The following is an 11,477-nucleotide window of genomic DNA, read 5'->3' on the forward strand; positions in this document are numbered from 1 at the left end:
AATCTTCCTTTTTAATCTAAATTTTTTGGGGTAAAATCTTTCTCCGTCACAGATGGAGCTCAAGTGATGTCACTCGAGTCAGCGTCGGTTGATGCTGAAGACAATGAAATGAATCTGGATTTAGAAAGAAAGTGAGTTTGGAGGCTAAATCTCCAACTGAATTGCATTGTGGGTAACGTATGCAGCAGGTTTTGACAAGAAAGACGAATGTGTGGCCCCGGTGGCCTTCTCCCTCCTGTTCTCATCTTCCATTCAAAGTGTTATTGATAAGACAACAGACACTGAGATTGATATCCGCCTACGCTCTCCTCACTCTGCGTGTGTGTGTGTGTGTGTGTGTGTGTGTGTGTGTGTGTGTGTGTCAGATGGAGGAATATTAACCACCTCACCATCAGATGTCATAATATCTGCGTCTGAGAGGAGAAAATCCATCGCCATTGATCAGCGGGATGAGGGGGCCGCCGCAGCCGTCAGTCACTTTGATTGATGGACCTGTCGACCAGTGGCGGTAAAGGTTAGGGTGGGCGGGGCCCGGAGGAACGTGAGACTCTCCCCGGCTCGCTGATCGATAAGGCTGTCTGCCGACATCAGCGGCTCCCTCCGTCTTCTGCCGTTAAGTTTACAGTTTCTGCGGATTTTTAAATATCAGCTGTCGCTTAGCGGAAACAAATGGGAGGCTGTTTTATCCAGACGTCGATACGGGAGGGAAGCGAACCGCCAACCTGCACACGGAGGGGGGGGGGGGTCGGTGCCTTGCTTCAACCTGAGAGATGTTTTCATTTCATTTTTCACCAGTGGGCTGAAATTCAAACATATAAATTTAATATCTAAAACGTAGATTTAATTTTTCTGCAATCAACACTTTTACTGCCACCTGTTTCAAAAGTTGTTTTTTTTTAAATAGCTGAAATTCTTCTTGTATTCGGCTGCTTTATGTGGTATATAATACAACAAAGAAGAATCAAACAAAGTATTTATGTGAATGAAAATGTAGCTGGAAACTTTACCTTCAATATATATATTTATGTCTGTGTTTGAAAAAATCAAAGTAATAATGTAGTCAGATATGAAAGAAAATGTTCAGTATCTGTTCACACTGCATTCACAAGAAATGAGCTTTTTTTCTGTCGATGTGAAACACTGACAGGAAGTGTTTCTGATACAAGACGAAATACTCTGAGCTGCTCTGAGTGACATTTAAGTGACATGCTTTGTGTTAAATTAGGTAAATTAAGTCGTTATGATAAAAATATACCAGATGTATGTGCACAGAGGTTAAAGGAAAAGCACTGTTTCTGTCAGGTTGGGACCCAAACGCAGAGGCCGCAATGCAGATATGATGAAAAAAATCTCCTTTAATGGTGGATGTTCATGAACAGAGACGAAACAAAATGAATGATCCAACAAAGACTCAACTCAAAACCAGACCTTAAATACAGGCTAAGATAATGAGGGAATGGAGAACAGGTGACGAGACACGAGGACAGGCTGGGAGTGATTGGCTGAGGGAAACACAGGAAGCAGGGCAGGTGTAGGGAAGACACAGAGCAGAGCTAACGAGGGTGAAGGAGGGCAGGTGAGGAGGAGTACATGAACACACAGTAACAAAACCAAAACCCAGAAAACACAATACAACTAAATACAACCCAACCTGTCCAAGAACCACCATGAACCTAAACTAAAGTACACAACACAACAGGCTAAACAACAAAAGGCAGTCTAAACCCACCACCCAAATATAACAAGAAAACCCGTATGACCAGACGGACTAAACAGAAATCAAACCAGGAGACCCCAAAGAACACGAGAACATAAAAAGACCAAAAAACACACAAAGTCCCGGCAGGATGTGACAGTTTCACGTCTGGCAGAGTAGAAAGATTAAAACATTCTGGGGACGAGGTCAGAGAGAAAATTATTTCTAAAGGAATTCAGTTGGACCTTAAATTATTTTTACTTGGTTTATATCTAGAAGGACATAATTATAATAAAAATGAACGAATATTGTTGGACTTTAGCCTCCTCAATGCCAAAAAGCTAACAGCATTGTTTTGGAGAAAAACTCACAGATAACTCCCAAATATTAATCATCGGATAAGACAAATAATGTCAAACCTCCTGCTAGAAATAATAATTTATACACTAAAAGATAAGAGCAAATATTTGGGGATCCCTTTATAAACTGTGTTAAAGATTTGGAAATGATGCTTGTTGTAAACCATCAGTCTTGTTTCTTCTTCTCTTTCTTTTGTTGTTGTTGCTTAAAAAATAAAAAAAATAAATATTGATTAAAAGAAAATAAATAACTAAGCGTCATCAATGTGTTCCTTCATTAGAGGTGTTGTACGTTTCAGCTGGCGGTGACTAATTCTGTAACTCTTGCTTGCATATGTTGATACTGTGATAATTTCTCAGTCCTCCTGGTTGGAGCTCCAGATGGCTGAATGTGTCTTCTCTCTCTCTCTCTCTCTCTCTCTCTCTCTCTCTCTCTCTCTCTCAGGCTGCAATTACAGAACAAACCGAATGTGATTCATCTACTTTCTATTTCCAGCTGCTGCTGCTCTCTCTCTCTCTCTCTCTCTCACACTCCTCACACCTTCAACACGGCCACATTTCCAGTTTCCTGTTTGCTCCTCCGGCTGATGTTCCCCTCCACTAAACTAAACAGCAGCTTCCCCAACTTTCCTTTCACAGAAAACTCCCAGAACATGACAAATTAGACCAAAATGAGCTTGAAAAAAAAAAAAAAAAGACTTTTGTCTAATAAAGGCACTGGAGCCCTGAGATTTGTCCCTCCTGTGCTGCATGTAGTGTAATAACATCACTGTTTGCTAATAATAACTGATGGTTCACGGCTGACGAGCGATGCTAATGGAGAGGAGGCTAATTGTAGTCGCCTGGTCACGGCTGTGAGGAATGTCTCTAGAAGGAAAATGAACTTTATTCTTAAATTACAGGCCCCTCTGTGGCGGACGCGCCTGTCCTATTATGTGCTAATTAGCAGACGCTTGGGACGCTTTAGCTAACGAGCCCGGGATAATTTTAACCCTCCACTGTGGCTGCGAAGAGACGTGCAGCACGACCGCATACAGTCTGAATATGAACATATGGCTCAGCTTACATAAAACAGATGCACACACACACACACATATACACACACACATACATTCTCATACATTCACAGGCTCCCAGCATGCACCAGCTTAGTTGCTGCTGCGCTAATTGGCTTGATGTGATTCCGAAAATAGTATCAGTACAATCCCCTGTCTGCCTTCAGAAAAGATCATGCCCTTTCAATTCAGAGTCCCAGCAGGCCGTCAATAGGAAATGGCTCCGAATAAAAGGGAGAGGTTTAAAGGTGCATTTCACCTCACCGTACGTTCATTGTCTCTGCTTTCACCGCGGCAGTGAGGCTCAACATTTCTTTCTTCTCGGATGAGAGGATTTGATTCTTTTTGTTTTTTTTTCCTTTTCTCCAGGGTCTCAGGTTTTTAATACCGAAAACAATTTGAGGAGGCAACAGGGAGTTCCTCTCTATCATCGTCATCATAATTATCATCCTCAGATCACAGCAATAGTCATATTCTATATTATTACACGTTGGGAGAGGCAGAGTGGGAGAAAATGCTGAGTGTTTTCACAGTTTAGAGTTTTCTTTGTGAGAATTATCCAAAATATTCTTCAACATAGAAAATCTCCTGGGGTTGTATTTATCAAACCTTTAAGAGAAGGAAATCACTCCTAACTGGACAAAAAAAACCTTCAAATGACAAAGAATTTCTTAATATAGCACTTCACTCGTCTCTGTGCTGATATTTAGGAGCTCCAGAGGAGTTTGAACCTGTTAGGAGCCGCCGGGAGACGTGATGTTCCTCAGGAGGAGAGATGTTTTAGAAAGACTTGAGGACAATAAGATCACTGCAAGACTGTTTTGACAGAAAAAAAAAGAAGTTTTGAGACTGATCTCATGTGTGACGCAGAGGAGAAGCCGACGTCCTCACAACGTTACACTTTATTGTGACGGAGAACAAACAACAAATATTTCACAATCTCAGCTTCGTATCATCAGCAGGTCATAAAGATGAAGATCCTGTGACTCACATAAACACAACTGTGACCTCTTGCTGAATGTCAGCAGCATAATGAAGAAGATCTCAACTGCAACAGGTAGAATATTTTTATAAGGTCTCATATCTTTTTTTTTTTTTTTTAGAGTATTTCAAATAATAGTGGAAGCTAAAATATTTGAGGGACATGTTCAAGTTGTAATAATGCGTTTGGCTCCTGTCTGGACTACTGCGATTTATCTGGGTGTTAACCAGTCATCACTGTCTCGCTTGCGACTAGTGCAGAACGCTGCTGCTCAGCTAATAACTGGCACAAGGAAGAGAGACAGCATCACACATATACTGGCCTCCCTGCATTGGTTACCAGTCAAGTATAGGACTGAGTTTAAGGTATTTTTATTTGTTTTTAAGGCTCTACATGGCCTGGTGCCTCAGTACATCTCAGAGCTCATCTGCCGCCTTCACAACACCAGATCTCTTAGATCCTCTGGCCAACTGTTGCTCGCTGTCCCTCCATCGCGGCTGAGGGGTTAGGGTGACCTTTTGGAATTAAGTGTTCCCCTTCCCTAGACACTTTTAAGGCCAAACTAAAGACTCACTTGTTCTCTCGGGCCTTTGACTGTCGTTAAAACCCAGTGAACTATTATTTGTTTTCTATTTGTTCTTGTTTCTTGTTTGATGTTACCTTGTTGTGTTGTTTTAATTTATTCTTGATATCTTATTGTGCAGCACTTTGGTCAACTGTGGTTGTTTTTTAAATGTGCTTTATTAATAAATTTGATTTGATTTGATTATAATGCATTCTGTGTGACATTACAGACACAACCATATTTCAGGGAACACAAGTAAACAAAGGGTGTAGATGGAAGGCGAATTGGAGAGTGGAAGAGAAGGTGCTGTGAAGTATGTTTTCAATTTATGCATGAAAAAAAAACCTGAGTGAAATCACCTAAAATTTTGAAAAAAAAAATCTTGAGATGTTGCAAAATAAATTTCATGCTTGGCTGAGGTGAGAAAAGTTGGTGAAAAATGAGACAAAGTACAGAAACAGATGAAGTGTTTAAATCGTGATGTACATTCTTCACTGGAGCGGAAATGATCAGATCTGTGTGGAGCAATGAAGAGAATAAAGTTCCTCAAATGAATACATGCACTCCAGTACACCACCATCGCCCGTAACGACCTCAATAATAAACATAAAGTAGAATTATCACCTTTCTGACAACGTCAACAAAAAACTGTAAATGTCTCAGCTTGGTAAATGTAGAATTTATAGCAGAGCTGTCGTGTCGGATTGCATCAGATTGCACAGGTGTACCTAATAAAGTGGCCTGTGAGTGACTGAAAATAAGGAAAAGCATAATAGGTCCTCTTGAACATAAGTTCATGCAGTGTTTTAATGACGGAGGCAACCTGACAGCAGGTACCAGCGCTGACTCATCCAGACATGAGTCAGGATGACATCAGTAATTATTCACCAACACGAGGTGCTTCAGTGATAAAGTGTGTGGGTTATAATGGAAGTGAATTAGCCTGAATGTCAGCATGATGCTTCTCCCAGAGATCAGAAGGTCACAGCGTTTGATCAAAGGAAAGGCCAACATGTCCACCACCATGCTGAACCAATGAACTGCTGCTGGTGTTCTCCCTCTGACCTTTGACCCCTCCTCCTGCTGCTGAGTAAATCCACTGTGAGCAGAGTGAAGAATGCTACGTATGATGCACTGAATTATCTTTTATTTCAAGGACCAAACCAGCATTTTTTAGCCTCTTAATTCAAATTTGTACACACTATTATGTTGGAGCTTACAATGTTTTAAAGAGAACAATAAGTTTTAAAATCTTAAAGACGCAAAAAAACATGAAAGGCTCATAAAGGTGAAGTCGGTGCTGGTTTATAACAACCTCACACCTCCAGTTCTTTCTCAACTTGCTCAGTGAGATGAGATACTTTTTAAAGCTCCTGAAATTTGTCTTTGGTCTTAACCATGGTGACAGGGTTTGTAGTCGTGTGATTGTCGATACTCTGAACCAAAACACAGCAGGCCTCATGCAAGAACATATTCATATTTCATATTCTTCTCCTAAAACTCTTGCTTTTTTCTATGAGGTTTGCTCAGTCAAGTTGGATTCAACAAACTGAGGAGCAGCCATATCGGAGTCGTATTAAGTTACCGCTGATGCGAACCCAACATTTCCTGCTTCACTGCTTCATATGAAAAGCTTTTAAATGACTAAATAATGGGAGACTTTTATTATGATGAATGTACAGGAAATGAAACGCTTTCCTCATTGAATTAGCGGAACTTTGTAAGTGATGCTAAAAACCAGTTAACATAACAAGATATGGAGATATTTGGAGCAACGAATTGTGTTCAAAAGATCAGTTAGAAATAATGCAGAGAGGAAAACATGAAAGGCTCATAAAGGTGAAGTCGGTGCTGGTTTATAACAACCTCACACCTCCAGTTCTTTCTCAACTTGCTCAGTGAGATGAAATACTCTTTAAAGCTGCTGAAGTTTCCGTCTTTGGTCTTAGCTTTGCATCAGACAGTGACAGACGGTGACAGGATTTGTAGTCATATGACTGTCGACACTATTTTCATATTCTTCTCCTAAAACTCCTGGATTCAACAAACTCTCTTAATGTCATAAATCTGTGGTTTCAGCCTGATCGATGTCACCTGTTCATGAATAACTGAACGTCCCTGACGTTTCATCATTAGCATCGTCAACGCCCCTAAAACGTCCATATAAGGCGACCTGTTCAGCTCTGTTTGTTGGCAAGTTTCATTCTCAAATTTGTTCTCAAAGAGTAAAAAGAAGTCCTGCCTTCAGAAATCAAAAGACAAAATCATAAAAGATTTAGTGTCAGTGTCACTAGCAGGGAAACAATTATTATTATATAGTCCAACTACCAATGATGAGTCATCAGAGCAGCACTGTACTGTGACAGAAATAAAGAGGGAATGCTTTGACATGAAGTTAGATGCTGAGAAATGTCTTTCTAAAGAAAAGGTGGTCATGTGACAGTCACAGAGATCTTAGAGGAGAGAATATTATAGCCTACAGTAGGTGACGATACTGGACAGAGACCTGCATAAACACCCTGAGGCTGCTGTTACCACTTACCTTACAAGATCACAAGATAAAGTGAGAACCCGTCTTGTCAGGATTCAAGTTGTTGGTTCGGACCAATCGGCGTCCTATGAAGATTCTTGTGTGATCTTGTGATGTCGTGAGCTGCCTCACAAGTTAAGACGGTGATAGACAGGTGGTTCATCCAATCACCTGCAAGTATTTTTTGGAAAGTTTCTGCCCTTTTCAGTTTCCAAGGACGACTTCTCGGATGATTCTGTGTAAAAAACCATCTGGTGCGTCCGGTTAGTTTACAGCAGCTACTGAAATAAAAATCATCACACTGAAAAAAAACCTCCAGGTAAACTGTCAGCCATGACGGCGATATGATGAACAGAATATTATGCTTAATTAAACTGCAAATTCATTCAGGTTAAGACATAATTCTAAGTCAAACAAGTGTTTCTCCCCATGTGAAGAAAGTCAGACTGTCCATGACTCGTACAACAAGTCAGGACCTCGTAAGTTCTAGGTTCATAAGTACTAAGTACAAGAAAATTGATGAATTCCACAAGTTTTCTTAAATCACAAACAACGAATCTATTCACGTGAGTCGTTCTTGCATGAGGCTCATTGTTTAAAGTGTCTACCTATGAGCATGATTTGTGACATCACAAGTAGTTTGGAGCCACTCGTGGTCCAGTCTGCAACTTACACAAGTGTGATGTGGAAACTTGAAGCCTGCAGAGCACAAACACTGAGAATGAACTTTACAGTGAATCTTGTGTCCGACAGAAGGAGAATATGTCATTTAACAAGTTTCAAAAAGGTAACTTAAGTTTTTTGTGGTAAAAAAAACATATAAAACACACAATATTATTAATCAGTCTTCTCTTAAAACATGTCTGAAGAGAATCTTTAACTGATTTTCATGTTAATTGGTTTTGATTCAGGAGAAACAAATTAAATTTGATGTTAAGAACACAAACAGATTCACTTTTGTTTGTAAAGACAATTGTTAACAATGTTCTAAGCAGCCTTTGTGTCCTTAAAGCTCTCGTGTAATTAATGGAAATATCAGGTGGTTTTCAGTGTGTGTGTGTGTGTGTGTGTGTGTGTGTGTGTGTGTGTGTGTGTGTGTGCTGGTTTTTTCTTTGTTCTCCATGCTTCCTGTTCCGACTTCCAGTCCGCTGAGCCGCTTTTCTGATCTGCAGCGAGCAGCTTGACAACCTTTTGCTCATCCGAGGAAAATTCCATTATAGGCTGTTAGGACATGAGTAATGGCAGCTCTCCGGTTAACCGGCTCGGATGGAAGCAGACTAATGCTCGGCCATCAGTTTGCCTTTCTCACAGACAGATATTTGGCTTGTGTTTTGCAGCTCTTCTGCTCTGCTTTCTCTTTGTTTAAAGGCTGAACGGGAAGCGAGGAGCAGCAGCTGCATCAAATCCAGGTGTGTTCGAAAGAAAACGATCTATTCAGACTGCACACACACCGTGTGTGTGTCTCTGAACAGAGGATTTTCATACATGAGTTTGGCTTTTGTTTACCATCTAAAACATGTTTTATGTATGACATTGTTTTCATACTTTAATCACAGAGAAGATGTACATTTGTATGGATGTTTGGATCCGGATTGGACTTTTCATGAAATTGCATCACCTCTAATATTTGCATCTTGTTCATCTGAAAGCTTTTTTTTTTAGTGTCACAACAATATTACAATATTGTTTTCTATATTATACATCCTTATGAAGTGACTGCCTCTAATACAAACATGACAGAATCTGTTTCATCATGTTTTTAATTGTTTGTTTGTATTTGGATCTGCTTATCTCTTGTATGACATTTTATTTCTATGCAGTTATTGTTTTATATCTTTCTTTTATTTATCTCTATTATGTATTTAATTGTGGTAGTTTTACATCACTGGTGTTGTATTGGATGTAAAGCACTTCAAACATCATTTTAAGAAAGTGCTATACAAATAAAGTTATTATTATTATAATGTTTGTGGCTTTGGATCAGGATCTAAAGCTTCATCATTGAATTAATTCTGTTCAGTGAGTTGTGTTTCTCCCACCACCTCATCACACCCACATTTGAACACCTTTAGAATACATATATCCTTGTAAAATGAAACTCTTCAGATCTCTCCAGGTCAGACTCTACGTTAGTGAAGAAATTAATCAAGCGGAGGAAAGTGAACCTAATTTGGTCGATGTATTCATGAATGCATATAAGAGTGTTTTTCAAACCTCTGGTGTGTTTGCTCTGGTCTGAATCAGCGGGCGAGTCGGTTGGTAATCCTGTCGCGTTGCGGTTCAGTTTCTTTGCACACAGAAATAATTCGAGCGAACTGAACAAAATGCATCACAGCCAGGTGAGAACGTTCTCTCCTCTCATTGGTCAAGATGAGAGAATCAGAGAAGAGCCTCGTCTGAAGGGTAGAGATTTAGATTCATCCCGCATCACGCCGCGTTACATCACGTCAACATGCCAAGCCGACGGGAAGAAAGAGCATAATTCAGTATGATGTCAGCTTTTTTTTTTTTTTTTGGGTCTAATTCACACGGTTGTTGTTTGTGTTCAGATGCGATTGACAGGCCCTGAGGTCAACACAAAGAGTCAAAACATAAAAAAATCACTATAAATGGAAGGAAGTGGTTGTCAGTGCGTTTGGAGAACTGTGGCGTGAGAGGAAGTTCAGAGGCTGGAAATCAATCTCTCTCTCTCTCTGTTACTCTCTCTCTCTCTCTCTCTCTCTCTGTGTTTCTCTGTAGTTTGATTCCTCTGAAACAGTTTGATTAAAGTGGCTGGTTGACTTAATTCAGAATGAAAGCTTCGGCTACATTTGCTTATCATTCTCTTTGAAGTCGTTTTTCCCACCCAGCAACGCTCCTTCCTGGAGTCACGGCTGTTTTCATCATCTTTTCATTATTTGAAAGGAGAGAGAAAGTGAGGAGAAGAAAAAAAAAAAAAAAAAAAACTGCCACTATCTCATTACTTTCACAATTATTTTAGTGGCTGTCAGAAAATAAGGCCTAATCACAATCAAAAAAGAGAAAAATGTTATTGTTTGATCGGATTTTGATCTGGCAGCGCCTCGTCTGCATTCAAACGCCAGGCTGAAAGACTTGATTTCTTTTACTGCTGCTTTCAAAGGACTCTTTCATCTGCGGGATTTTTTTTTGACATAATTCACAAGTCAATCTGACTGGTTGCATGGTGCAATGTCAAGGAAGGTAAAGCACATTAGAGGCAGAGAAAAGTCGACATTTACTACAAAAAATATCCATCATGAGGGAGTCGTTTAATCCTGCACTGAGTCATAAAAGCTTCTTTATCCGGAAGAAAACAAGTGAAAAGACGCTGAGAGAGAAAAAAAAAAACAAAAAACAGAAACAGAAACAGCGCTTGTTCTGGCATTTCCAACGCTGATTAATTGGGATTCAAGGATTTTATTTAATTGACATAAACATGAAAGTACAACAGTGAATCTTTTATTGAAAATCTTTGAACAAACCGACACATGGGAGCATGAACACCTCACGAACCAGGTGCTAAAGAACAGATTTAGTATGAAAAATACATATTAATGCAACAGGAGCACTTTGGGCAAATGTTTTTTTAAAAAAAAATTACATTAAATATTCACATTTTTATTCATAATCATGTTATTTTCAGTGGGTTTCTTCTTCTCTTCCATCTCCTCATCCCTCTTCTCTCCTCTTACATAAAACGTCTACAGATCAACCGGTTCTTTGTATTCAGCGCTACGATTCACAAGGCGTTCGTCGCATAATCTGACATGCCTCAAAATTGATATGTTACAGTGTGACACAGACCAAGATGTTGTTAAGATACATTTTGCACAGTGTGACATGCAATGAACCTGCAAGATTGCTTTTATCGCTTTAACTCGCCTCATCTTCTTCTCCTCTTCCTTCCCTGTCTTCCCCGTCTCCTCCTCACTCATTTGCATTGTTTTGATAATGGCCCGCTGTAATGAAAGTGAGCGCGGCGGAGTTTAAACACACGCTGTACTAAAAGGATGCTAATTACAGCGGCGACGGGGGGGGGGGGGGGGAGATCGATGACCGTCACCTAAAGCTGAGTTCACAGTACGTGATTTTAGCTCTGATATTCCACTCGCAAATCACTGCTTTATTGCTTTATGTGTGAACTGTTCAAAGATGCAATCTGAGAGCTCGCCGATGCCCAAAAAATATCAAGCAGGCTAAATATCCGGTTGTGTCGGGGGGAACCATGCAATGAGCTACAGCGCAACTCCTCTGCTGTTAATAATATAGTTTCTATCACAATCAGCTACT

The sequence above is a fragment of the Thunnus albacares genome, chromosome 10 (assembly GCF_914725855.1).
Source record: "Thunnus albacares chromosome 10, fThuAlb1.1, whole genome shotgun sequence".
Taxonomy (NCBI): Eukaryota; Metazoa; Chordata; class Actinopteri; order Scombriformes; family Scombridae; genus Thunnus; species Thunnus albacares.